Here is a 27922-nt window from a genome sequence, read left to right on the forward strand (position 1 = left end):
CAGTTTCCTTTTGGTTCATCTTTTTCTTATCATGGGAATATCTAGCTTTATATTCGTTCTATCACTGTGTGGATATATATATATATATATATATATATATATATATATACTCATTACGATTTTCATTTATATATATTCATTTGCCTTTGTCGTTTACCTCCATTGCATTAACATAAAGTCTGTTCAAAGTATCTCTTTCGAGATCCGGCTTTAGGAATCACAAATGATTTTCGAGTTGGATAGCATCATGTTTGATTTCTAGAGTAGGGCAAAATATGTCACCAAAAACAGAACTAGTATTGTTCGATATAGGTGACAAACGCCTACAGTGGAATTACGATCTTCCTTACCGGTTTCGAACCTCTGGACATACAATCAGCGTCCATAGGTTGGACGGTTGGACGTTAGTTAAGGTGTCCGCGTACAAAGCGGGAGGCCCGGGTTCGAGTCCCGGTGGAGGCTGGAAGTTTTTTCACTGTTCTGGAGTTTCCTTTTCATTACTGGGGAGTGACTCTCGCTACGGGGGGGGGGGGAGGGGACTCTCGTAGTATGGTGACCGGAACTCCTTTTCTGGGAGAGGGAGTAAATACTATTCGTCTGTGTGTATGCGCGAGTGTGTGGGTGTCTGTTACATCTGTTACAATTATTTAGTTTTATCTAAATGGCCTGGCCGAGTTTCCTCAAACTCGATATGAGGTGCACGTCAAAGGTCAGAGTTAACAGGTCAAATTAAGCGAAAAGCGATTTGTTGCTATAATTCCAAGGTGAAACATTGAAATGATGTGCAACCTTCACATGCATAATAAGGATGTTAAGTAACACATTTGTTTATCATGGCAAGTGTGGTAAAAGGTCACGAGTTATACTGTCAAATGTATATTACGTTAAATGGTACAGATGACAAAAGCTACCCGAGCTAGGTCCTGGACACAAAACCTGTACCGGACTGATAACTTCTTAGCCCTAGTTCCTTTTCATCGGGGACTGTGACGACTTGACAGGTGCATTACCACGACCTATACATCATGCAAGAATGACAAGTACAGTGTTTTGATTGAAAATATTTCAAAGCAATTGATCCGCTATACGTCTATATATGTGCTTCGTCATCATTCTGTTGTATACGCTTAACGTACAAACACAATGCCTGTCACCTTTATTCGCTATCTTTATTTTGCTTACATTCTGTGCTGACGTAATCTGAGATCCTAGTTACCAAGTGCATGTACCAAGTTATTCATAACCCTCCGTGGTAAAATAAGTTTTATTTACGAGTAAAACCGTAGTCTATAACGCTATAAGCTATAATGAAAAACTTCCGCCTTCCATAAGTGAGGTAACTTTCAGTTAAAGGGGTTATACTGTGTGCTAACTAATAACTGAACCTACAGGTTATTTGATATGAACGGTATGTGTACATCTCAGGACAATCAGTGATTATAAATAACCATTGGTCGCTAATGAATGTCCTACTGAGTGCCCCAGCCCGGGTGCAGCAGATGAAAAACTGCTGGGGTGGGGTGGGGGGGGGGGGGTTAGGTGGGGTGGTTTGATACGAACTTAGATGGCCAGTGGGACGTGTGACTGTCATTTGGAGGGGTCAAGCTAGACAATTAACAAATCACTTCACACGTGAATATTCAGTGAATACCGTATAGCACAAATTCATTTGCGATTGAAGTCCAACAAAGGGCATTTTTCATGAGAGACAAAGCACTTCTTGATAATAAAAAAAAAGATGGAAGCGGGTCCTTTATGTTATCAAAGTGTGGATGGGTTAGCTGCCCCTTGTGTCCGACCAGGCCCGCGGTCTCATCCACTGGTCCCTGCCTCTCAGCGGGCCCTGCATGATGTACTTACTTCTCTAACATTAATGTTGGCTTCGACCAATCTATTGCGCGTAGCTGGCATACATGTTATAAGTGCACTTGCATCAATTTCTGTACAAACGTAACTGGAAACCGAGGGACATCTGTTGAAGATTTTGACTCTGATACGAAGAAGAAAGTAACAAAAGTAGATTGTTTGCATGAAAAGGCAAATCGACTTGTAGTAAGTCTGTATAGTGACGACAACTTTCAGCTATTGTTTGCTTTGTCTAAATATAGATGACAAACTGGGAAAGTTTCTTTAATGGTCATAAAATATAGATTAAAGTGCACAAATTGAGACATCAGTGACCGCTTGATTCAACTTGGATCGTCCACGGTTCACGATGATCATGCACGTGGAGGGGTCGTGTGGGGTGGGGTAGGGAGTGGTTGGAAGCTGTGCCCTTAGAGGTAAACATTTGTTTCATTTTCAGATCATAAATCGTCATCTTTATGCCATTTCTGTGTAACATGATTATAATGAATCAATACTAAACTCACTTGGGTTTGTTGATTTTCGTTAATATAGGTTATTATCATTGTTTCGTTAAGAGATCCATGCTTCCGTGGATCAAGTTGGGTAGATGTATGTGGGTGGGGTGGGTAAGGCATCAGAACATATTTTCATATCATAAGAATCGTTTTGAATATGGCTGTAACAAACTTGTTTGTACCTGGTCGTCCTCTTTAACCACAATTCACGCACTTACCAACAGTATCCTCACATAGACACACTGTTGTCCTGTTTGACGCATTACTCATACAATTTGACCAATTATGAATTTCCCGGATGTCAATCGTCCATGATGTCGATACGTTAACGTACAATCTCTCTCTCTCTTCATATAAATATATATAATTGTATCTATAACAACAGACTAACCTTAAATAACGTCGTTTCAAGAACAGGATTTCTTCGAAATTTAAAGTGAGGAAAATATAATCGTCTGCATGGAAACTAATATATTGTGAGTATTAACTATACTAAGTATATGTCATATAAACATTTTATTTAACTTTTTTATATGAATTGTGAGTTATAAATAGATAATGGTGTGTCTTCTTTGTTCGCGCATGGTCAAAATGTAGTATAGTTGTACGATAAAGCTACAGTAATGAATTTTTTGAGCATAGTTACTTGAATAATTCTTTATGGTTTTATTAAGATCAACATGACCCAAACTTGTGCTGTTCAAAGAAAAGAAGAGGTTTTCTTTTATTTACATATTATTATTATTTATTATAAATTTTATATATCATATAAATGGCTTATGTATGGAATGTAGAAAAGTTTTAAAGAGAAATGGTCTGGGGCTTATTAATTCTGGTAACGCCTTCGGTCACCCCCCCCCCCCCCACTAATGTGTCACTTCTGGTGTACGTCCTTCCTATATGTATATTGTAGTTTGTATTCTCTTCGGACTTGTTTTTGTTCCCAGTGTATGGAGTATTTATTTGTTGTTGTTGATGATGTTATTTATCACACATCGAATTAGTATTAGCCTATAGCTTTACGTCTATTTCTAATACTGTCTGTACTTTTGTATAGCTGTGGCATGTTTGCCACAACTTGCCATTTAAACTGTGAGTTTCCCTTCAATGATTTTCACGAAAGGTGCAAAATCACGGACAAGTTCTTTATACATGTCCTACATGATTGTACTGGCCAGATACGTAATAATGAGAACTAGGGATAATGATAACAGGGAGTGTTATGGAACAACTCCCTGGTTATAATGTGTCAGACTAGCCCTGCAAAAGGATTACTCTAGCGTGTTGTAGGGGATAAAAGAACAGTTGCAGAGTGGGGACATTTGGACTTGTATAGAAGGGGAACTTAAACTCCTAGCAGGCTGGTTTTAGTTTCAACCAACTCCTACATGCCGTTTTCAAATATGGCAACCTGTATAGTAGTAGAAATAGTCTATACATATATCTATAGATATACATAAACAAAACATGTTTGTTTCAAATTGGTTTGAAAACAAAAATGGCTTTGGAGTTCCTTCCCTGCCAATCGTAAATATACCTACGACATTTTTCCTGTAAAAACAGAAAGACGGCTATATTAATTATACACAATAAATGATTATTTAGATCTTCCAATTATATTTCTTCTTTCTCGCTTATCAATGTTATATGCTTAGAATTTGTTTGCGAGCTATACTTGGGTAAAATTTATCTTAATGTTGTTTTTTGACATATTGTGCTTGATTAAGACGAAAATAAGGAATACACAAACCTAACTATCATTATTGGTCTGTGATATAGAGATAACTCTTTTTCCATTCGGGAGATATCGCACAGTTTGTGTTTCTTCCCAAACAAGGTAGGAGACTTGATCAAGTCTAAATATGACACATGTGCTTCAAATTGTTTATATTTTCTCTTTGTTTTTAACAACAAATAATCTGTCATGGAGATGGGTTTCGCTAATGCTTAATGAAATATATTGAACCTCTAAGTTTATGCCAATGTTATTTTTTTTTGTTAAACTATAATTCCTCACTGTTTGCGTTCGTCGCAAAGATTTCTGTCACATTATTGAAAGGTGATGATGGTTCGGTCTCTTTTAAACAAATAAAAGGAATAATCAATTTGAGAACAAGATAAAAAACAAATTCACAGACATGAACGAGAGCACAAAGTATACAGAAAATTATACGTTTCGGTGAAATCGTATAATGTTGTTTTGTTGTAAACTTATTTCACTGTGTTGCTTTAAAAACGAAAGATTACTAAACGTAACTTCATTGCATTTGTTTTGTTTATTTGCAGGTTTTATTGACTTTTTGTGGACATATATGTGCACGTATTTTAAAGTTTTGATTAGCTTCCTGGTGTACGCCCAACTTTAAAGACGAAAGTTAGAGAGAAAAAATAACTTCATTGATGTCTCAAGATGATGTTTGAGAGTAAGTTCCAGGATATAAAGTTAATGTTTATAAACTTCAATATTTCGTAGAAGTCAACATCTTATTGAATGTTGATAAGCAGTTTAGCGAGACATGCAAACACATATTTGGTAAGCTTTAAATCAAGAACTCTTGGTCTCAGACGGGACGATCCTTCAAACAATCGAATTAGAAAAGGAGACTTGAAAGGCGCGGGAGGGGGAGGGGTAGGAGGATGGGGTGGGGGGGGGGAGGTAAGGTCTGGTGCGATAACTATATGTGATTCTCACAACTGCAGTCCGTAATGACAAGTACAGTAGCGGTGTTGATGGAGAGGTCGCAGGGTGCATGGGAAAGTATTCTTGTGCTTGATTTCCGTACTACACAGAAATTCTGGGATTCAGCAGACACTATTCGGCGAAAACCAACAAACAAATGGATTCAAACTTCGAGCGCGTTTATTCGTTACTTTGAGGGTCAGGGAGGAGTGCATGGAGGGGTGGGGGGGGGGGCGCCGAGGGAGTGGGAATATTCGGTACGATATTAATACAGTTGCAATAACATGGGAGCAAAGTTCTACCTTTTATAGTAGTAGATAAGGAGCAAGATCAAGAGAAATGAATCATATGAACTGAATGATTTATGTCGATTTCTCTGATTTGCATCACCATAGTAACTCTCCTTTCTCTCTCTCTCATTTCTGTTTTATTGCAGATGTGCCTGTCATAGGCAATCTAGTACCATGGCTTCTATCCGTTCTCATAGCCCTAGCCGTTATTGGTATTCTAGCGTGGATATATTGTCTCATGAAAACATGTAGCTTAGTTCGTCAAGAAGCTAGTATCCCGCTTCGAGAAGAGGAAAACTTGGACACTGGACAAGAGAATATTAGTCCTGCTAATAGGACAAACTTTACCTCTTCTCAGTCGTTTCGTGTTAAAGCACCAACCTATGCCTCATATGACTTCCACCCTCACCCACCTCCTTCATATGATGAAGTGATTTCGACTTGCGGGAGGGGGAGAATCTGGCCTCAAGAAGGAGAAATATTTCATCATCAGGTGGATTGTAGTACTCAAGCAGAAGCGATTAATTTATCTGGTACAATGGGACCCGACAACACAAAGTTAACCACAGATTAGTATGGATATATACATATATATACTCTGTTCCACTGACATTATTTTATACGGACACAACGGTTTTCTACTAACATATAAAGTGTATCACACTACCCTGTTCTGGTGGTATACTAGTGCACAGGGACGCAGGTCGGGGGTGGGGGTGGCCGAGGATGGGAGGGAACCGCGCCCCATCCGTTTTTTGGAAAACCACAAAAGTAATGAAAGTGTAATGAAAAAGTTATTTGAAAGTGATTTTTGGTTGAGAAATTTATGAAAACTCTAATTAGAAAGAGAAATTTTGTTGAAAAAAAAAGAAGAAAAGCAATAAAAAGGTGCTGTTTAAAATAAACGATTAAATACTGGAATTTATAGAGCAGGATGCCCACAGGGTTCATTGTTTTCGGGAAGATTTGAGGTGATGTTGCTGTTTTTCCTCAAATCGCATGTCCCACTGCATGCCCTTCGAAGTTTTTTTGCCCAACCCCCTCCATTCTGGACTGAACCCCTCCCGTCACCTTTAACAGCGGATAACGTTCGGAGGAAGCAACGTACTGGGCATGAGGTATATTATTTTAGTAGAAGAGTGTATGACTTATATGATGAGAAAACCTACTATAGATGAGGGTAATGATTTTCAGTAAAAAAAAATATATTAAAAAAAATACTTTACGAAAATACCTATAATCATGACATCGCAGTTAGTTTACAATACTGTTATCAGTTGCACATCAGTCACATACCAACTTGGTTATACCATAAACGATCGTAAAAGTGAAGTAGTTGAAAACATATCTCGTTTTATTTAAAGTCACCTACTTCATACCAGGAATTGTAAAATCAAGGTTAGGCAATTAATGTTTATTTCCGGGTTTTACTGGATTCGATTGGTCCAGCCAAATCTAGCCACGATCTAAGCACGGCATACTAGTTCAGTGGTAGAAAACCTGACTTGTATACCCGAGGTCCCTGGTTCGAATCCCGTTCTATCGGATACTTTTAGTTATTTTGCTCCTTTCACTATTGTATGTTTGTATGTATGTATGTATTTTAGATCCTCCGGCAAGCAGGAACTCGCGAAGAAGCCATCATTGGCTTATCAAAACCGCAAGCTGACCGAAGTCAGTCCCTTAGATTCATATTTTAACGTCCATGATTACGAATTGTCAATTGTCAACAACTCTGTAACTGGACGACATACATTAAAATCAGGGCTCGAAATAAGCGGCGGCCAGCGCGGCCATGGCCGCGGGTGCCCTCGCCACTGGCCGCGATGCCCAAGGGAAAATTACTACTATCAAGGCCAGTACTGGCCTTGCCCTTTTTACCCATTGGCCTCCGTGCCTTTTGCAGGAATAGGCATTGGACAAATGCGACTTTGAGAATGAAAAAAAAAACGAATCATATGTTCCGAAAAAGCATGGCTATTATTCGCGGAAAATGATGAAGAGCATGCTAGCGTATCGCGGTCACAGGACGTGAATAACGAACTGTGATCGAAAATTGAACATCATCACAGTACTGACCTTGGTAGTTGGTGTGAAAACGTATATGGCAAGCCATGTGGGACAAACACCGCATAATATATCCGCGTATTAATTCGAATATATACGCGTATTAATTAAATATACATGTGTTGTACATGCGTATAGTTTCGCTTTTTGAAGCGATTTCGCGAGCCCGCCAAAATGTTTATCGTTGATATATGTACACAGCAAGAGCGGAAATGTGTTTTCGTGTACATTCGAATTAATCCGTGCATAAATTGGATTTAATCCCCATATGTATTCTATTTAATACGTGTATATATTCGAATTAATACGTGTCTATATTCGAATTAATACGTGTATATATTCGAATTGATATGCGGATATATTTAAGCCATATGATTGGCGAATAATATACGCGTATATATTCCAATTAATACGAGTATAAATTCCAATTAATACGCTGATATATTATGCGGTGTTTGTCCCACATGGCTTGCCATAAACGTACCGCATTCTAACGGTACACGAATGTGAGCCTATCCAACTGATTAATATACGACCGCTCCGCGGGCTATCATTGCATTTTCGTAACGTAGTTCAGTGGGAAATTCAGTCGTAATGCAATACAGTGTTTCTAGAATCGCGAAGAAATTATTCCAGGGACAACAATGTGAACAAAATCATCATATTCCGAGAGAGAACATGTTTAGCTTCCTAACCATATCATTCACGTATATGTATGTATAACATACCTGTATTTATCGTAAATTGAAAGAAAGTTCGAAAAAGTTTACAACCAGTAGCAGCTACGGTCAAACCACACCTGCACGCAGTAGTACCATTATACAGCTTTGGCTGATTGACGTCACAGAATCGTGCTCGCTTATTGGCTTAACAACTACATGAATGCGAGGTGATTGGTAGAATCTGGGAAATTCCCAGTAGAGTCAAGTTACACAGGATTATTTCGGGAGGGTGTGTCACTATTGGCAATTACAAGTACACCCAATTTCAGGCGGGAGTCGGAAGACCGAATAATTATGTAGTGGAGAGTTGTACACTGGAAGCATATGCAGCTAAGTTGTATTATCGACAGTGTTTCGGCGTTGTGTATGAATTTCATAATAATAATGCTGTTTCATGGAGGAGTGTTACGCGGCGGTTTGAGGACCCAAACCGTAGCGGGTCCGGGTATGATCATGAAAGTTCGAGCATATTTTCGCCGATGATGTTTTTTTTGGGGGGGGATGATGCTTTTTTTGGGGGGGGGGGGCCTGCGTGTATTGGGAAAAAAATCATTCCCGGTGGTACGGGTGATATCGCCTGTGACATCGGAGTGTTATAAACTTCTGTAAAATCGAGTGGGGCTAAGTGCAAGGCGCCGATGGGAAAAAAGTACTACTGTCTATGGGTGGGGGGTGGGGGGGCACAGTGACGTTCTGTATAAACTAAAAAATTAATCGAAATCAATTTTGCTGAGGAAAATAAAACAGGTTACAAATTGAGACATTCTTCGCATCATTTTTCAAAGTGGCCTTGGTGCCCTGCTCACAATTTCAGCGTTGGCCTTGCTGCCCTCCCCACTGGCCTTGATGCCCTCCCCAAAAACATGTATTCCAAGGCCCGTTGGCCTGCCCTAGAAATTACGAAATTCGAGCCCTGATTAAAATCTTGGAGTGACTCGAACTCGGGACCTTATGATTGAAAGGCTCCGGCGTTAACCATTGAGCTAACATTAGGGAAAATATTTCCTGCTTCGGATTAAATGGTCAATAACAGCATTATAAGACAAATAGTAGAATCACGTTAAAGGTTTTGTCATGTTGACTAATATCTTTGATGTCGTCACGTGGTTGTGTTGATGAATCGAATTCTAGAGTGGTCATAAGGACACTCACTGACATCGAGGCCTTTCGGCTAAGATCATGCAGGTGTAGTTTCTATTCCCCTTTCCAAGGGATTCGTGGTACACATTTGACGTAACATCGTCGTGATCATATACTGTATACACTCTCGATGTGTGGGCACTGGGGCTGAGAGTGGATTAGGTTGTTTGGTTTAGTTTTCGTGCCCAGGCGCTAGCTTGGGTTAATTTTTCTTTAACAGTATCTGAGTACATGCATGGCTGCGCAATATAACAGCCCGAAGAAAGGAGGGCAAGGGGTTGAGGCGGGCAAGGGCAAATAGGGGGGGGGGGGGTGGTGGAAGGGTAGGAGTACTAATTCTATACTTAGACTAAAGTTTCGAGGAACATTTCCCGAAAGAAAATTGTAAAGGTCGACCTCCAGAGTTTCATTGTTCCACAACCATCTATATTACTGTTGTACTACTGAGGCATACGCCTCGTGTTTATGGACGTAACTGAAACTAAAATATGTCTTTACCTTTAATATTCTCACACATACAGAGCGGTTCATAAAGAGCCGGTGGCATGGGGCCAGTGGCGTGCGCAAGGAAGTCTTTGGAAAGCCACGCCCCCACCTTCCATCGTCATTCAACCGGAGAAAAATTAGATCACTGCTATAAGTACTTATAGTAGTATATAGTAGCACAACCTTGCATATAGACCTAATTTATAGTCTAAATATACCACATAATGTACCATTTAACGTCATCATTGTTGTTCTCCTTTTTTGTGGGGTGGGGTGGGTTGGGGGGGCGTCACCATAACTCCATATACGGGAGTCTGAATCAATGACCCAGGGCATCAGTTCCCTCTTTACAAAATCATACATTCGCATTGGGTCCTCACATCAGATCTCTACCTAAAACAGTCGGGGGGAAATTTTGATTTTTTTTTTCCCCGCTACCTACCTTTCAAATGCTGTGCACGCCACTGAAGAAAAAGGCACTTCTTTGCTCTTTCTGTACAGAATGACTTTCCCATGCATGCACTGAGCAGTTATATCTATACTTAAGTATGTGTGTGTGTGTGGGGTGGGGGGTGGGGTGGAGGAAGGACTTATTATTTTGTGTTTATATTACTACTACTGCTCTCCAAGAAGTGATTTTCACACGTCATATCCATACACATTTCCTCATACTTTGTATTTGCCTTTTGAAATGACGTTTGAACCAAAAGAAAGAAAAAAGAGAGAAAAAATAATAATAAAGTGAACCGAACCAAAAGTTTCTATGACCCGTGAAATCTACCCACAGTTCCACTCACCCTTTCTATGTTAGTTCCTGATTCTTGTTCCTGGTTCTTTGTTTTGTCACTTGAAATGACGTGCGAACCAAAATATAGAGAGAAAAAGACCCCCCCCCCAAAAAAAAAAAAACAAATACAAATACAAAGGTGAAACTGATTTGAAGAGTTGCGAATTCAAATGATTATAAGAATATCATGTAAAATTACATTAGTTGGGTCATCTTTTAGACTTGCGTATAAGCGTTACCACTGGCGGCAAATAACCTTGATTTCTATTGTCTAGAAGATTTACATACCCCACTAACTTTAACTTCCGTAATCACATTTTTTGAAGGTATACTATATTCTACCCCCCAAATAGGCTATTTTCTTTCACACTGTTTAATGTTTCTTTTTTTATACTAAATATGTAATAGGTATTAAAATTCGGGGGAATAAGTTCTCTTGGCAAAGTGTGAACTTGTCCCCCTCTGTTGGGGAAAGTTGGGAATAGTTTTATTGTTGTTGGGGATAGCTTTATGTCTCAGACGTTTCAAGAAGTTAAAGGTGATGAAGGTCACAATAACATCCGTGTTTCAAAGTCAAGTAAGCATTCATTTATCATGCAGATGCCAAATTGGGCGTATACAGGTTACAAACAATAGTTCGTGACGTCATCAGTTGTCCAGGGTTGGCGTTGCTAATACGCGTTTTCACAATTATTTTGAGGTTATTATAGCTTCCATATAGGGAAGGTGAGATATTGTAGTGCCTTTGCCAGTTAGGCCATATACAGCTATGCCAGTTGTCATGGTCATGGTTAATATTCCCAAGTAGCTATTCTCGGGGCGTCACCCATAGTGGGGTTCACCAGGGTGACCGGAAGTACATGACTGATGGAGGGGTCAAAACGTGGGTGTGTTTGTCTGTGTGTGTGTGTCCAAATTTGTGTCAAAAACATCTCCTAAGCGGCTGGGCCGATTGTCTATAAACTTGGTGGGGAAGTATCCCATGGTGAACCCTTGTGTCTCGCAAACCCTCGTAACTAAAGGCCAAAAAGGTAGAGGTTAAAGGTTAAATTGAGTGAAAATCGAGTTTATGCTGTACCTTGCAGGAGAAACATCGAATTGACATTAGACATTCACAGGTATAATGGAAATGTCAAGTACTATCAAAATATGTGATTGCCATGGGAGCCGAGGTCAAAGGTTACACATTGAACGATCTGTAGGTGAACGTCTGTAATATTATAGCATACCATAGGTTAGTAGCAACACACTTTATGAGTCTTGCTTAACCATGCACATAGTCACATATCACAGACCTCGAAATTCGGGCTATTTTACTAATCAAATGCCAATGAATTTCGCCGTTTGCCAAAAGAAGGAAAAAAGGGGAGGGGGAGGGGGAGGGGAGGGGGAGGGGGAGGGGAGGGGGAGGGGGAGGGGGAGGGGGAAGTGTCATTTGTCTGCCAGTAGACATGAATAATCACTTGTTAAGTCATTTAACAATCATCGGTATATATAAATTGGTATGATTTCCTAATCTTATTGGCCTATAAGTTCTGTGTTATTGCTTGTCATCAGCAAATATTCTTGAGCTGCTCCCATAAGCCATGTACAATATTGGAACCATGTGTGTTGTACTTCAGGAAAATGCCAATGCCAATTTGATTTTAGCCGTAGATTTTTTTGTAGCTCTGTGAAGCATTTTCTAGTAAGTGATTAAAATCAGTCAACAAAACGTCGGACATGTCCCGATTAGAGCATGAACGCTGCTTTCAGAGCATGGACACTGCTTTCAGAGCATAGACACTGCTTTTAGAGCATGGGCACTGCTTTCAGAGCATGGACACTGCTTTCAGAGTATGCACACTGCTTTCAGAGCATGGCCACTGCTTTAGAGCATGGACACTGCTTTCAGAGTATGCACACTGCTTTCAGAGCATGGGCACTGCTTTTAGAGCATGGACACTGCTTTCAGACCATGGATACTACTTTCAGAGCATGGACATTGTTTATAGAGCATGGACACTGCTTTTAGAGCATGGACACTGCTTTCAGAGCATCGCCTCCATTTAGTGTGACTCTAACATGGTATTCCAAAAATTTCTCAGTGAAAAAAAACCCTACAACTTCATCTCATGGGATCCAGATGCCTATTGTGGTGACCCAATCAGTGTTTTACAAGTTTCATTTCTAGATACTTCTTCTCCCCATATATCATTAAAAGCAAGAAGAGAAGAAATGTTGGTGAACATTGTGGAACATGTTGGCATCCATACATATCCATACATAGATGATAAGCTCGGGAGTATGCGGGTTAAATTTCCTTTTGTTCCCACTATACGTTGAATTCATTGGAACTGGGGAGGGAAGAAGAAACTAAGGCGCATATTGGCATCCGTATATAATTAATTCATTTCCTCATTTGTGTTGCTTTCACAAGTTTCCTCAATAACTATTATATTTTTTTCCCAGACGCATGCTTCATTCGCCAAAGAATACTTACTGCAGTCAGTTGAACTTGGAGTTGAGCTCTGTTCATGAAATCTAAGCTCTAAATTTGATACTGATATAGTCTGAAAGTTAAAACTAATTGACTTCGAGAGTCCATTTCTGCTCCAGTTTATCATCTTCCCGTTCATCAGATTTCCGTAAGTATGCGTATTTTATTTCACAACACGCAAAGCATGTTTTTCTACGTTACTCTGTTCGTCGCAAGGGATACGGGGTGGGGTTCGCGTGCATGGGGTGGGTAGTGAGGGAGGTGAGAATAGAATGGTCAGGTATACATGCAGGTGCCATGTTTCACTCGCTTTGCAGTGAAAGGTAATCAAGGGATATTTATCCATGTTCTACCATGTCTAACCATGCACTTTCATTGCCCTTCCTCAAGTTAGGAAGACACTTTACATAACTAATCTTTATTAAAAACAATGGAAATATATCCTCATACGTATTGCTTAATATAGTTTGAACGCCAGTCTTTTTTATTTAATCCCCCCCCCCCTATACAAGCAAAGCACCACCCCTCACCCTCCTCTGGGTCTTCCCCATGGGCTTTAAAATTAAAAGAAATTGGCCCTTCTTTAATTGTTGCTGCCCCTCCGACTCAGGCTCCGGGACTTACATCCTTACATTTGTAACGTTACAGGAAATATTTGCCTGTACAGCAGTGAACTTTCACTTACATGTTAAACATAGTGGATGTCATGTAATCGTGTCACCTTGGACTTAGTTCAAGTTCGAAGGAAATATCTCTGTTTTAGCCTCGGCCATATATTGCTTACTAGCTTAAAGTTTTCTAGTCTGACATTACGACCAATGCCTTCTCACCCGAATTGACATCTTCAAATACCACACCCTTGGTCACTTACACAATATAGACCAGGCTATGAATGAGCTAGGTATCACCTGGAAGGAGGATTTATCTCATGTGATTTTTCTAGACCAGAATTTCATAACGAATAAGAATATCTTGGGTAAAAGCCCAAAGCCTGAACGCACCCCCGAAAATGGGGTTCTTTCTTGGGAGGGGGGTCCATTTTTTTAAGGAAAAAACACCAGAGGTTACATTTACACACAAATAGGATAAAATGTGGTTTTTCTAGACCATTATTTTCATAAGGAATAAGAATAACTTGTGTTAAAAGCTCAAATCCTGAACGCACCCTCCGAAAAGCATTTTTCGGGGATGGGGGTCCACTTTTTAAAGAAAAAAATCCATAAGTTCCATTTACACACAAATAAGATAAAACAAACTCTTATTAACCTCAAAATTTAAACCCAGTTAGTAAATTAAGCCTTATATAAAGGACCCCCTGTTTAACCTTAACTGCACGGGGGGGGGGGGGGGGAGCATTATGACATATTTTGACACGGATTTGAACCGTTTGAGATATGAACTAGATTCTTTCATGACTTTTCCCCAGGTCTTGCGCACATTTTGACACCATTTTTGTCGCATATAGGACCCCTGTAGGGTGAGTTATGTACCAATTTGTGATGACGTCACAGAATTTTTTTTCAATTTTTACATTGACTTGTGTACAAAAACGTTAGTTTAAATAGGATACAAACACTCTAACTTGGGACAAATTTAAAAGTCTGTCTGCTTTGAAGTACATAACAACTATGCTTTCTTAATCTACATCCAATATATAAGGCTTAATTAACTAACTGGGTTTAAATTTAATGAGGTTAATAAGAGTTTGTTTTATCTTATTTGTGTGTAAATGTAACTTATGATATTTTTTCCTTAAAAAATGGACCCCTCCCCCCTCCCGAAAAGGTTTTTTTTTCGGTGGAGGGTCCATTTTTGCGTTCAGGATTTGGGCTTTAAACACAAGATATTCTGATTCCTTATGAAATTATGGTCTAGAAAAACCACATTTTATCCTATTTGTGTGTAAATGTAACCTCTGGTACTTTGTTTCCTAAAAATTGCCCCCCAGAATGAACCCCCCCCATTTTCGGGGGTGCGTTCAGGCTTTGGGCGTTTTACCCAAGATATTCTTATTCCTTATGAAATTCTGGTCTAGAAAAACAACATGATATAAATCCTCCTTCCAGGTGATACCTAACTCATTCATAGCCTGGTCTAATACGACAAATCATCCGACGTATCCGCTTCATGGGGAATTCCCTGCCAGGGTTCAACCACAAACCGGGCATACGATACTATATCTATATAAGTTACATTGCAGGTCCCCATATATAGGCTACACCCGGGTATAGAAAGGTAATGAAGATAACGGGCCTTTGCCCAAGGATACAGTGACCGAACCTGGCAATCATTTAGATAGTCAAGTCCATTGCCTTAACTTCTATTATTTTAGTCATGCTGAACGATCCCTTTCAATGAAAAATTATAAATTGTTAAGTTTGATCGGTGGCACATCAAAGATCTTCGAGCTTTTCCCTTATAATGTATCAATTTGAGGATTTCAGTTTTACATTTTCTGGAATGTTTCTGATTATTCTCTGACGTCATAATAACTATATTTTACTATAGGAGTTTTCGCACAAGAACTGGTGTGTAATGGTGCAGTACAGAGGCTATTTATTAGTTGTTACACGTTATATATAACCAATGTTAGATACCGGTTATATAGTATTTTTCCGTTCGAGATTTATCTTTGTAAAATTGATGACCATTAAAATAACGTCGGTGTGTATAGATTACATTCTTTCTGTCACGCGGTTAGTATAGATGAATAAACCTGTTAAATGTCATAGGCTCATCAGTGAATATATCTAGCATATCGTCCGCTTCAAAGGATCAACACAACATTTTAACAGGAAACAATATCTTGTTTCGATGGCTGTCACAATGAATGACTATATAGCCTGTTCGTCGAACATAACTGTTGCCTGTTTTGTTTATTTAAAGAGCTGTGTTGTTTATATGAAATGAAAACAAACAAACCTGTTTTTCATTGTTACCTGAGATCACTCAAACTTAAGTCGTTCGAGAAAGGTGGGGGGGGGGGGAAGGGAGTGTCCCATTCCCTTTGAGAAATTTGATAAAATCTAGTGTGCTTAGGTTCAAAATTATGCGATATAATATTTGCAAATTTTTGAACGATTTTGAAGAATTTTCGACTGTTTAGGCTGTACCGCACATACATATTATATATGTAAATGTACTGTACACAAGGAAGTTTGGTCATATTGTCTGTCGGAGGTAATTAGAGAGACTCATTTCCCTTAGTTATTTGCAGGAGGGCTCCACCCTTTAGAAGCATACATGGTTACTGGGAATTAAACCTATATGAGCTAAAGAAAACTGTGTTAAGGTGTAGACAGCCTCATAAATAATAATAATAATAAATAATAATATGATAATTATTATTATTATTATTATTACTATTATTATTATATTACTACTCCTCTTTTGTCCTCCGTTTATTTATCGATTATCATTAATGTGATCAGAAACTTGCACATGATCTGTAACATCAATTCTTCATTTTTTCAGTATATTACACGGAACAACACTTTGCGAGTACATGTACAAGTAGCAAAACAGATAGGGTTAAGGAAAGATAATCGAAAAAAGCCTAATTGAATAAATCAGGAAATAAGGAAAAGGCTTTCCACATCTGCACAAAGGTAACTTTATGGTTTCCTAATCTGCAAGTTCTTAAATAGTTGAACCTTTCAATAGTAATTATGAATTCGATAATTGGATTTCGTTCATTTTGTTTGCAATCATATATAAAGTTTGTCATATGAAGTATCAGAAAATTGTAGGGATGTCCCTTCCCGTTGTTGTAACCAATAAAGATAACCTGCTTTGAAAAAAAAAAGAATTACCATATTTTGAACATCTAAACTAAAAGAGGCAGTAACGGGACATTTCCAAAACGAGTGCTCAATATTCTCAGTTTCAATGTTACAAAAAGTACAAAGATCGGAATCACTTTTACCCATCAATGAAAGAAGCCTACAATTCATTATGTATAAATTTGAATTGAAAAAAAATAGAAGTTTAGCCTCAGAGACAGTGAAACACCGCATTTGAAAAAAAAAAAAAAAAAACGATGACAGTCTTTGAAGGTAAATTGGTGAAGGTCGCATTCCACTTTTCAATTGCGGTTGGTATGCCCGACAGACGAATTGCGCTTAAAAACTACCGTAGTTGAGAGACTGTTGAGAGAACTTCATTTAATAAAATGATGTTGTCATGATCAATATAATTTCTAACGCCAGCAGCCCCTCTCCAACTCTTCGGGATATATACTATCACTTAAAACCCCAATATAGGAGTAAAAGGAAAACGCTTAATATGGAATTTACGCTTGAAACACTCAAACGGAAGAGGTCTCCCGCCATTATCAAAAAGGTCCCCAACATAATAAAACATTCTTCATCAGTAAATTCTTATTCAAAATGATATTATTGTTAACACGTATGTGGGAATAATTTGATTTCCAAAGTTACTATTTCGGGTTCATGAAAGAAATTTCACACCACGCTCATTTCTATATATAGCGCCCACTTCTATAGAAACTATAAGCAGTGGCGCTTTACAAAAAAAAACAAAAAAACCCCCAAAATCAGTACTAGTGAATTGCAACCCGGAAAAGATGTGTTTTAAGTTGCTCCTAAAACTCGTGAAAACAAAACCCCACCTCATACAGGTAAATAAATAACAACTGTACCATACTACAAAGTCTCGGGTGGACTTCATTTATACACTTTACTTTGTAAAAACCTCTTACCAAACCAAAAGCAGAGTTTGAAGTTTTCCCTTTATTCATGTATGTCCATGTTCACCTCACTGGTAGTCCCTGGTCAAACAGAATCGTTCTGCCTTGTAGTCTAAATCAAAGTATTGTTTCTTGTTTCGACGGAGCTTCGCCCGCGTCTTTATTTATGTGGGTACCCAGGGAAAACCAGAATTGCGAGGATTTGAATTAATGAGTTAATAAACTTGATAACTTATGCAGGTCGCAGTTCTTAAATTCCATCTCTGCTCCAATTCTTTCTACATCAGACGCAAGACTGGTGTAGTTGTTTATGTCTATTATTCTTCTTACAGTGTTATCTTGTGTGGGACCAGGTATTATAACAACCCGACATTATTCTTGGTTTTGTGAATCTTGAATCTGGACTTCAGAGGTTGAAGCAAAATGGCAGGTAAGGAATCATAATACACGTCTTATAGAATATTTATATTTAATATTAGCATTCGGTCTAGTAAATATATAAAAGTATTTTATATAATATATAAAAGAAAACAAATGATATTGCTCTACCATCTTTACAATGTGTTGCTCTACTTCCATTTTGCTCTTCGAGTAAGTTTGTTTATTTCTACCCCTCAGGTGGCTTTACTAAGCTCACGATGTGGTCCCTCTATATAGTTGAGACTAGTGGAACACTATAGTAGTTGTAACTCAGAGTTTCACGCGTTGAGGGATCATCAGACAACTCTTGTTTGCGAGTAGTTTAAAAAAAAAATTGTCGAGGCCCGATGAAAATGATATATATGAAAATATAAAACAGTTGAAACATTGTTTATGACTTGCTTTGTGAAAGTGACCACAAAAATAAGCAATGGCATGGCTGACCATCTGTAACTTTCCCTGGACATGACATGAGACTACTGTATCAGTGTATGTGTTAGTATTGTTAACAAGTTAAAGGTAACGCTTGGTACTGACAGTTATTATTATTATCGATCGATTACTGAGTGTCCGACTTGCAGCTTTCACTGGTCTGGTCTCGAGAATTATCAATTTTTGGGGACTAAAAATTAATCCAATAAACTTCCTGTTGTTTATTTCAGTTTGTTGTTTTCCATTTTGGTTACACCTATCGTGTATCATTTAGTTTTAGAGATTAGTATCAAATTAGTTTCGAGCTGGTGAACAGAACTGTTCCTTAGGACATACTTGTAACAGTGCACTTGATAATTCTACTGTGATGTTTAACATTAGGCTTTTGTTGATTGGCTCACAAGTTAATAGTAAGCCTATCGTATAAAGGCAGTGAGCAAATGAGCCACTCGCCAAAATGTCGAGCGTAATGCATTTTTTGCTCGCCAGTCGCAAAAATCTTGTCGCCATTGGCGAGTTGGTGACCGTATATATATAAATCTAGATATATAAATCTATATATATCTATATATATATATGTGTATATATGTGTATATATGTGTATATATATAAATCTATATAAATCTATATAAATCTATATAAATCTATATAAATCTCTATAATTCTCTATAATTCTCTATAAATCTCTATAATTCTCTATAATTCTCTATAATTCTCTATAAATCTATATAAATCTATATAAATCTCTATAATTCTCTATAAATCTATATAAATCTATATAAATCTATATAAATCTATATAAATCTATATAAATCTATATAAATCTATATAAATCTATATAAATCTATATAAATCTATATAAATCTATATAAATCTATATAAATCTATATAAATCTATATAAATCTATATAAATCTATATAAATCTATATAAATCTATATAAATCTATATAAATCTATATAAATCTATATAAATCTATATAAATCTATATAAATCTATATAAATCTATATAAATCTATATAAATCTATATAAATCTATATAAATCTATATAAATCTATATAAATCTATATAAATCTATATAAATCTATATAAATCTATATAAATCTATATAAATCTATATAAATCTATATAAATCTATATAAATCTATATAAATCTATATATATATAAATGCAAATCGTAATGAGTTGGAAAATCAAGAACAGTGAAAAAACTTTCAGCCTCCACCGGGATTCGAACCACGGGCCTCCCGCTCTGTACGCGGACACCCTAACCACTGGGCTATGGACGCTGATTGTATGTCCAGAGGTTCGAAACCGGTAAGGAAGATCGCAATTCCACTGTAGGCGTTTGTCACCTATATCGAACAATACTAGTTCTGTTTTTGGTGACATATTTTGCACTACTCTAGAGATCAAACTGATGCTATCCAACTCGAAAATCATTTGTGATTCTTTAAAATTATATATATATATATATATATATATATATATATATCATGAGTATATATATATATATATATATATATATATATATATATATATATATATATATATATATATATATATATAGATTTATATATATAGATTTATATATATACGGTCACCAACTTTTTCCCGACTTGCATTACCAGCAATGTTTACGTACGGCACTACTTCACATGCGTGCACCATCACTGTCATAAATTTCCTGATATGCATTGTGTATACTTTAGTTTATATTTACTGCTTGGACTTCAAAGGATGCATTTTGGTTCAAAAAATATCAGGTGACATTTCAAGTCACAGCCGGTGTGTTATTACAAACGTTTCCTGCAGGTTATTAACATAGTAGTTAATATAACGTTGAGATGGAATTTCCCTCGTCATACAATATCTATGCTTACATTGTATGTAAAAGCAGGAGATGATGGCTTGTAACATTACATTCAAAGCAGGCTCTCGGTCTACGATCTTGACATGGGTTTGAGTTTGAGTTTTACTTTACTTTCGTGTCCTTATAAGGAGGTATGGGAATACTGAAACAACTACATACGACAAACAATCATGGGTGTGGAAAGAAATACAAAAATCATACTAAGAGTGACGATAAATGTTTAATCGGAAATATTAAGAAACGATTTCTTTTAGGAGGGAGGTAATTAATTACTGCCAGTATCAGCTCATAACAGGTGGTGTGCTGGGCAGGGGGGGGGGGGAGCAGGGGAGAAGTGGTAGATAAACCAAAGATGAAAGCAACACAGATATTTCAAGCAAGGTGCGATTAGGTTACCGATATTATTACATTATTAAGCAACATATAAGAAACTTATCTTCTCACTTGTGAATTAAATAAATGGATAGAATTGGGCACAAATGAGTATCTGTAGCGGGCCCTAAGTGTACCAGGTGGACATAAACGCAGTATCGAGCGGTTGTGATTGTAGTGCTCAAACAGAAGGTGCGTTGGGTCTTGCATGATTTGTTTCAATTTATTGCAGACTCTCTCATGATACAAGCACCCCAACGAAGGTAAGTGAGCACCGATTATCCGCTGAGCAACTTTCCTACATTGCTCAAGCATCTCTACATGATCTCTTTGTACATATTGTTAATGAATAGGCAATGCATTTATCTTCCGCCCTCTTTTAAGTGATTTATGCGCAAGCAGTTCATTCCACGCATGTGCGGTATGACGTCTCTTTTGTTCTCTCTACAGAAATGCTGCCCTGGTGGGTATTTCTTGTGATGATAGTCTGTTTCATATTTTTGCAGTATCTTGTCAGATGTTGCATTAAAGAATATTGTTGCAAGAACAAGAGACAGAATCAAATCATAGCTTCGACTAATGCGAGAAACGACGACGACTTAGAATCAAGCCCAGAAACGGTAGAGGCCGCCGACGCCCCACCTGCTTACACAGAGGTCATTTCAGACAAGGATAAAATCTATTTACCGTGCATAATATCCGACGAACTACCTCCGCCCTCGTATGAAGCTGCTCTTGCTTATGATTCGATGAGAAACCAACAAATTGTAGACGAAACGAGAACAGAACGTGTCATTTATACATTGCCAGATATGACGTCATTGAATGAAGGAAATATATGAACCAATTCGGTTTTGTGAATATAGATGTATGTATATATCCCAAGGACTGATGCTATACTGCGTGGGGCTATTCTGGATTTACGCCACACCAAAGACGGTGGCGAATGGATGATGCTACTTCAGATGTCTATACTTACTTTGGAGTTAGGCCAACTAACATGCAAATGTATTGCCATATATTAAGGTTACACTATATATATTTCTGTTTACTAATGGTTGTCTTATTACAATAAGATTGATAATAAGGATGGTCATATCTAGCAGATAAACGCACAGTGATTCTGTTATGTCATAAGTATGCCATAAGTACGTCAAAGTATGTCAGAAGTATAGGATCCATAGTTAAATGCATTATAGCATTAACCAATGCACAGTGCTTCTGTTATGTCATAAGTGCAGATTCCGAGTAGTTTACAGCATTACAGCATTTACGTATTACAGCATTAACCAATGCACAGTGCTTTTTGCTATGTTATAAGTACAGATTCCATAGATAAATACATTATAGCATTAACTAATGCACAGTGCTTCTGCTATGTCATCTAAATTTGACCCCTGGTGACTCCAAATGACATTTGACACCCCCCCCCCCCTTTTACTCAATGTGGTACTTCTATACACCAAATATGAGATTGCTCCAAGCTCCCTCTATGTATTGAGATATCTTGGTTACAAAGTTTTCACAATTTGACCCCTGAAGAAGATCGTTACTTTAAATAAATTCCTATTACGAGTTATGATGGAGTAATTACAAACATTAGAATGGCTCACAACAGCAGAAATAACATTTCGGTAACTTGTTATTGCAATGATTATAAACAAAACAATACATTCAATAGTAATAGATTTCCTTTATCATAAGCAAATCAATTTCTCTGTATAAGAGGTTAGTCGGATAACGTCTATAGGCTTGTTCATAAGAAGCTTACATTAATCTATTTTGTAATGTATGATTCGGTCTTAAATATGACGATTTGGCAGTGCCGCAAATTTTGATGGCATATCTTAGCTTAGAGTAAATAAAAGAATAGTAGACTTAAGATGCTTAGATTGTAAAAAATACCAATATACTTAACCAGGGATTTACAGAGATAGTTAATGTGGTTCACCCACGAAAGCTTATCATCAACAATAAATCCTAAATACTTCGTACTTGACGCTTTGCAGATTGTAACACCATTATAAATCAAATTGTCATGAAAGGAGTGACTTGTATAATTTCCATGAAAAATGATGTATTTAGTTTTCCCTATAGGTGGAGGGTAAGCTTATTGCAGTCAAACCAATTCTTAAGGTGTCTAAGGGTCTGAGTGGCAGTATCGATTAACTGTTTACAATAGTTACCAAGCATGAAAACATTAATGTTAGCTGCAAAGAAAAGAGTAGAGGGCACAGCAGTATGAATATCTTTGACATAAATTAGACAGAGCAGGGGTCCCAGTACGGATCCCTGGGGGACACCGGTATTAACGTTTAAATAATTAGAGCAAGTATTATTAACATAAATGCATTGCCTTCTGTTGTGTAAATAGCTAGCTATAGGGATCATGTGCAGTTAAACGAACACTATAGTGATATAATTTGTTTAAAAGAATAGAGTGATCGACGGTGTCAAAAGGCTTTCTTATGGTCAACATATAAACCTAACAAATAATTACCCACATCAAGCTGAGAACGAATAGTATTAACAGTTTCTAGCAAAGCATGAGTTGTTGAATGACATTTCCTAAACCAAACTGGAAGTCATAGAAAAAAATGTATTATAAGAAATTGCTTTAGTCTCTTTTCAATAGCACTCTGCAGTAGTTTGTTAACACAAGATAACAAACTTATGGGTCTGTAATTCTCAGGGAGACTATAATCGCTCTTCTTCAGTACAGGAATGACTTTGGCAACCTTTACCGCATCTGGGAAGGTTCCAGTTTGAAAAAAAAACACTGTTAAATTCATGAACAAGAGCAGGAACTAGTACGTGGTCAGCAGACTTAATAAGCTTAGAAGTAATTCCGTTGATAAGCTTGTAGACTTCGTCGGCAGAAACGGGAGATAGGAAAATAGTTGGGGAACCGAGTTTCTCAAGTACTCTAAAGGACTGACGGAGGATGACAGACTTTGGCCGCGAGTGTGCCACCAATAGAGGAAAAGTATTTATTGAAGGTATTAACAACATCATGATTATCTGAGTTTTGAAGGCCTTCGTAGCAGATATAAGTAACAGGTGAAGATTGGGTCTTCTTTTTTACCTTTCATAAGGGTGTTTATAACAGACCATGCATGCCTAGAAGAGGTTTGTCTCCTGGTTAATATACTTTAATAAATCGTGGATCGTGTTGACCTGATGATGCGATGTAAAATACGACGATATGAAAAAAGTTTAGCTTTAAGAAAAGCAGTGGGCTTCTTACAGTAATTTACGATACAGCATAGCATAGTTGAAATGGATTGCTTGATGACAGGTGTAATCCATCGCTTGCCATGGAATTTTTTTCCTAGACATTCTCACCAGAGGAAAGTGAGTCTCATGTTGAGACTGGACAATAGCAATGAAGTTATTATAAGTAATACTAACGTCAGTATTATTATAGACAGATGACATATCTAAATATTCCATTGTTTGGATAAAACTGTTGAAAATTATCTTGATTGTTAAAACGAATAAAAAGGTGTACCTAATTTGATATTTCTTAGGCCATCATCTATACAAAAACTAGGAGGATGATACAAATTCAAGGTCATAACCTGTCAGTATACTATTCAAATAGCTTGCATAAGTTTGTCCTATTTCAGATAACGTTACTACATCAAACTTGAGTGTAATGGAATCAAGATAAGCAACAAGATTTGGGTAATTCTTAGATTCTAAGGTGAAAAATTGAATTGTGAGAATTTTGGCCTTTAACTTCATCATCAAATTCATGCAGTCTCAATGTAATATTTGCTTGAAACATTGCTGGATACATAATTTTCATTTTACAAGTTTATCAAGGTATTCTTTAAAGGATATATCATCACAAGAGTATACAATCACAGTTAAAAAGATAATTAAGTTGCTTATCTGTATAAGATCATTGAAAGGGTAAGTTTAAACAATTATCGGACAAGAAGTCCATTCAAAATAGAGAGAAAGTGGAGAGAAGCAGGAAAAAGGAGTAAGAGGAAAACAATATATTAAAAGAAGAAAAAGAACGCTAAGAACAACAATACACGTATAGGAACCTTTTGTATATAAGAGTATTAACATAATTAGTTATTACGGTATTTACAGAATGGCGTGTGTGAGGAGACGACTTGGCTGACATCACTTTCGATCGAGGTCGCTTTTCTTGATTATACGCTCCGTGTGGTCAGTCAGTATTATTATTACTTTTATTTAGGTTTACAGCCTTGTTCAGGGCCAAGGCCCTCTCACACGACTTTACAATTTAACCCTGGTCATTGGTAACTTGTCACACCTATACACACCAAAGTGTGCACAATTCAACCAATCTCTCCTGGGGCAACACAGTGCACCACAACCACGTGTCCCCCGGGGGACTTCCCATAAGGTGCAGCCACAAACCGGCGCACGCGACTATATTTACAAGTTTCCCCGCAAGTCCCAATTTATCCACCTGGGTGAAGAGAGGCAATGGAGATAAAGCGCCTTGCCCAAGGACACAACGCAATGATCTGGCCAGGGATCGAAACTGCAATCCTTAGATCACAAGTCCACTGCCTTAGCCACTTGACCACAACGCTCTCATCATTTACATTCACACGTATACTAGAATTCTGCCGTCATGGGTGGATATCCAGTTGTGTGGAGCAAAGTAATGACTTATTTTGTAACTTCTGGACAGTGTGATTGCCATTCAAAGAATTTAATGCATAACACTCATTTCATGGATTATTTATGTGCAAAACATAAAAATAGATGTTATTGAGCATTCAAATTATGATGCAGTTAAGTGATGACTAGTGTTAAACTTTTTACCAACTAACATGTATCGGGAAGTCCCTTTAGTGATAGACATCATTTCCTTACAATTGAAATTCATTATATTTCTAACATTGCAATTAAGCAATGGAAATTGAGAGCTTATGATTATAAAGACATGCCCTCATTTATTTTATAATTTCTATACACCAACATATTCCATTTAACATGTGCGTATCCCTGAAGTCATGGCCAGTATAGTATCCCTACAGAGAATATGTATGCAATAACAAGTGAATATATCATCTATAATAGTAAGGCTAGCCCATTCAATAATATCTAGTCCCATCTAAACACATGTCACTAAGTTCTTACGAAAAATAATGTTTGCTATCTCTGTAATTGAGGGATATACATATAACTTGCAATTGGACAGGAAGCCTTTAGATCCGGGGTAAACTATAAAATAAATAAACGTACCTCTTTGGACTCTTAAAACAAATTTCGGCTCAGTTAAGGCGGTCTTAAATTACAGCTATTCCTTCAGCATATGAGGACATTCACTTCACTTGAATAAGGTGTGTCAAAGATATAGTAAATCGTGTCTTAACGACATGCATGGTCGGCCTATCTGCACAAAGACTGTGCAGTCTGTGAGGAATAATGCCCAGTGAGAGACGTCTCGGCCTCGTAAACAAAACAATTTAAATTAGCCATTATGCGGTACTGTAATGTGAAGAATTCCAAATCTGGGAATATTTACCATGCCGGACAGCACGAGATTGCTGCCGAGCTCAATACTTATGATTACGAACAGGTTTAAATATCAATGAATAGGTTTTACGTATATAAATTGTGAATCAACCATTTCACAAATATTTACGTCATAAAGATGCAGGTTCAAAGATCAAGGGAGTTCGCGTTCACTGTAATTAACTAACCGGACACAAACATAAGTTCAACACAGAATTGAAAGCAACAGTTACATTTACTGACCATTGACAGCTGTATTTAATGATTAAATAAATATGCACTTTCGTAGTTATGGTTTTACACCATCATTAACATTTAAACGTACGTGCATTTGCTGTTGAACACTTTATTATGATGAGCTACACACAACACGTACTGTGCTTTCGTAGTTTGGTATGTTGCATGCATGTATATGCGATGCTCATTACACTATCAGTAAGTTCAACGGTCAAAATGTGGATCAAGGTAAATACGTAGAAGCTGCACTGTAAACTTGATGTTTCAATACATCCTCATATTAAGTTTACTCCACACATTAAATCCGTCTTTTGCTTCCATCTTTGCTATTATATTAAATTTATTACAGCGCACAACACAGTCTGACTATATACAATAATTCAATACAAAAATGGGAATGGAAAATGATTTCAAAAGTTAACGGAGAATAGAACTCTGTCTTGTTACGCTCTGAGTATTAAGTAGAAACTGATGTCACTTGACACTTAAAACTTTCACTTCGAAAATGTTATTTTAAACACAAATATTGATCATCATTTGCTTCTCAAGAGTGAAACTCTCAAACTGAGATGCATAATGCATTAATGTTAACATAAACTTCAAGCCTTTCGAGTTTAACGCCTATTTATGTAATACCCCCCCCCCTCCCCCTATATCGAATCTATTGATATTCTTAAATGATAAGTGCTTCGTGGCTTCCAGGAAAGTTTTGCTATTACAGCATAAGTGAAAAGTTGGATTAATATCACGGATATCATGGTTATGCCAATAAATACAAATGCGGTTACCACAGTAACGACGGTCACAGTTCAAATGTACACTTGTATAATGTTAGTACCTTATACTATATGTCAAATCTCATTCACCAACTCAGCGGATATTCCTAAATTTGGTCGGACGTCTGCTGCAGGCCTTCAGAATAGAAGGTCAGAGGTCAAATGAATCGAAAAGTGACATTTTGCTATGAAGATATGGACATTCTTTGAACACACAAGCCACCTTCACAAAGTCAGAAGGTAAAAAAAAGGCGACTAAGGTCAATGCTAGAAGGAGTAAAAGGACAACTGTTGCAAGAGTTCATGAATGAACATTCACATGTCAAGTTTAAACATGTTTAATTCCATTGTTCTTGAATGATGTTTGCGATGACAGATGTAACTCCCTGGTCTTACGATCAGGTCTGTCTCGTATGTCAAAGCTCTCTCATGGTTACGTGCGCAATGCGGCTATATCAACATTATTATCTCGTATTAAATCAATAGGAACAAGACCAATAAACGAGTCCTTAACTAAGGACGCGAACTCGGATTCCATCATCATCTAACAGCATGTTTATTTGTCCAGTTAAGGTTGTA

At 37.4% G+C, this 27922-nt stretch overlaps 3 long non-coding RNA genes across 3 annotated transcripts; 2 read left to right on the forward strand and 1 right to left on the reverse strand.

Annotated features, from left to right (window-relative positions):
- Positions 1–1693: 1693 nt before the first annotated feature.
- Positions 1694–27263, reverse strand: LOC139973504 (uncharacterized). The gene is made up of 3 exons (XR_011795232.1): positions 26058–27263; positions 2755–2785; positions 1694–1990 (listed from the first exon to the last, which is right to left on the reverse strand). It is a non-coding gene; the product is annotated as an uncharacterized lncRNA (long non-coding RNA).
- LOC139973503 (uncharacterized) lies at positions 2684–6760 on the forward strand. Its single transcript, XR_011795231.1, has 3 exons — positions 2684–2839; positions 4650–4786; positions 5480–6760. It is a non-coding gene; the product is annotated as an uncharacterized lncRNA (long non-coding RNA).
- LOC139973502 (uncharacterized) lies at positions 12973–24311 on the forward strand. The gene is made up of 3 exons (XR_011795230.1): positions 12973–13162; positions 18055–18152; positions 21270–24311. It is a non-coding gene; the product is annotated as an uncharacterized lncRNA (long non-coding RNA).
- Positions 27264–27922: the final 659 nt, after the last annotated feature.

The sequence above is a fragment of the Apostichopus japonicus genome, chromosome 9, assembly GCF_037975245.1.
Source record: "Apostichopus japonicus isolate 1M-3 chromosome 9, ASM3797524v1, whole genome shotgun sequence".
Classification (NCBI taxonomy): Eukaryota; Metazoa; Echinodermata; class Holothuroidea; order Aspidochirotida; family Stichopodidae; genus Apostichopus; species Apostichopus japonicus.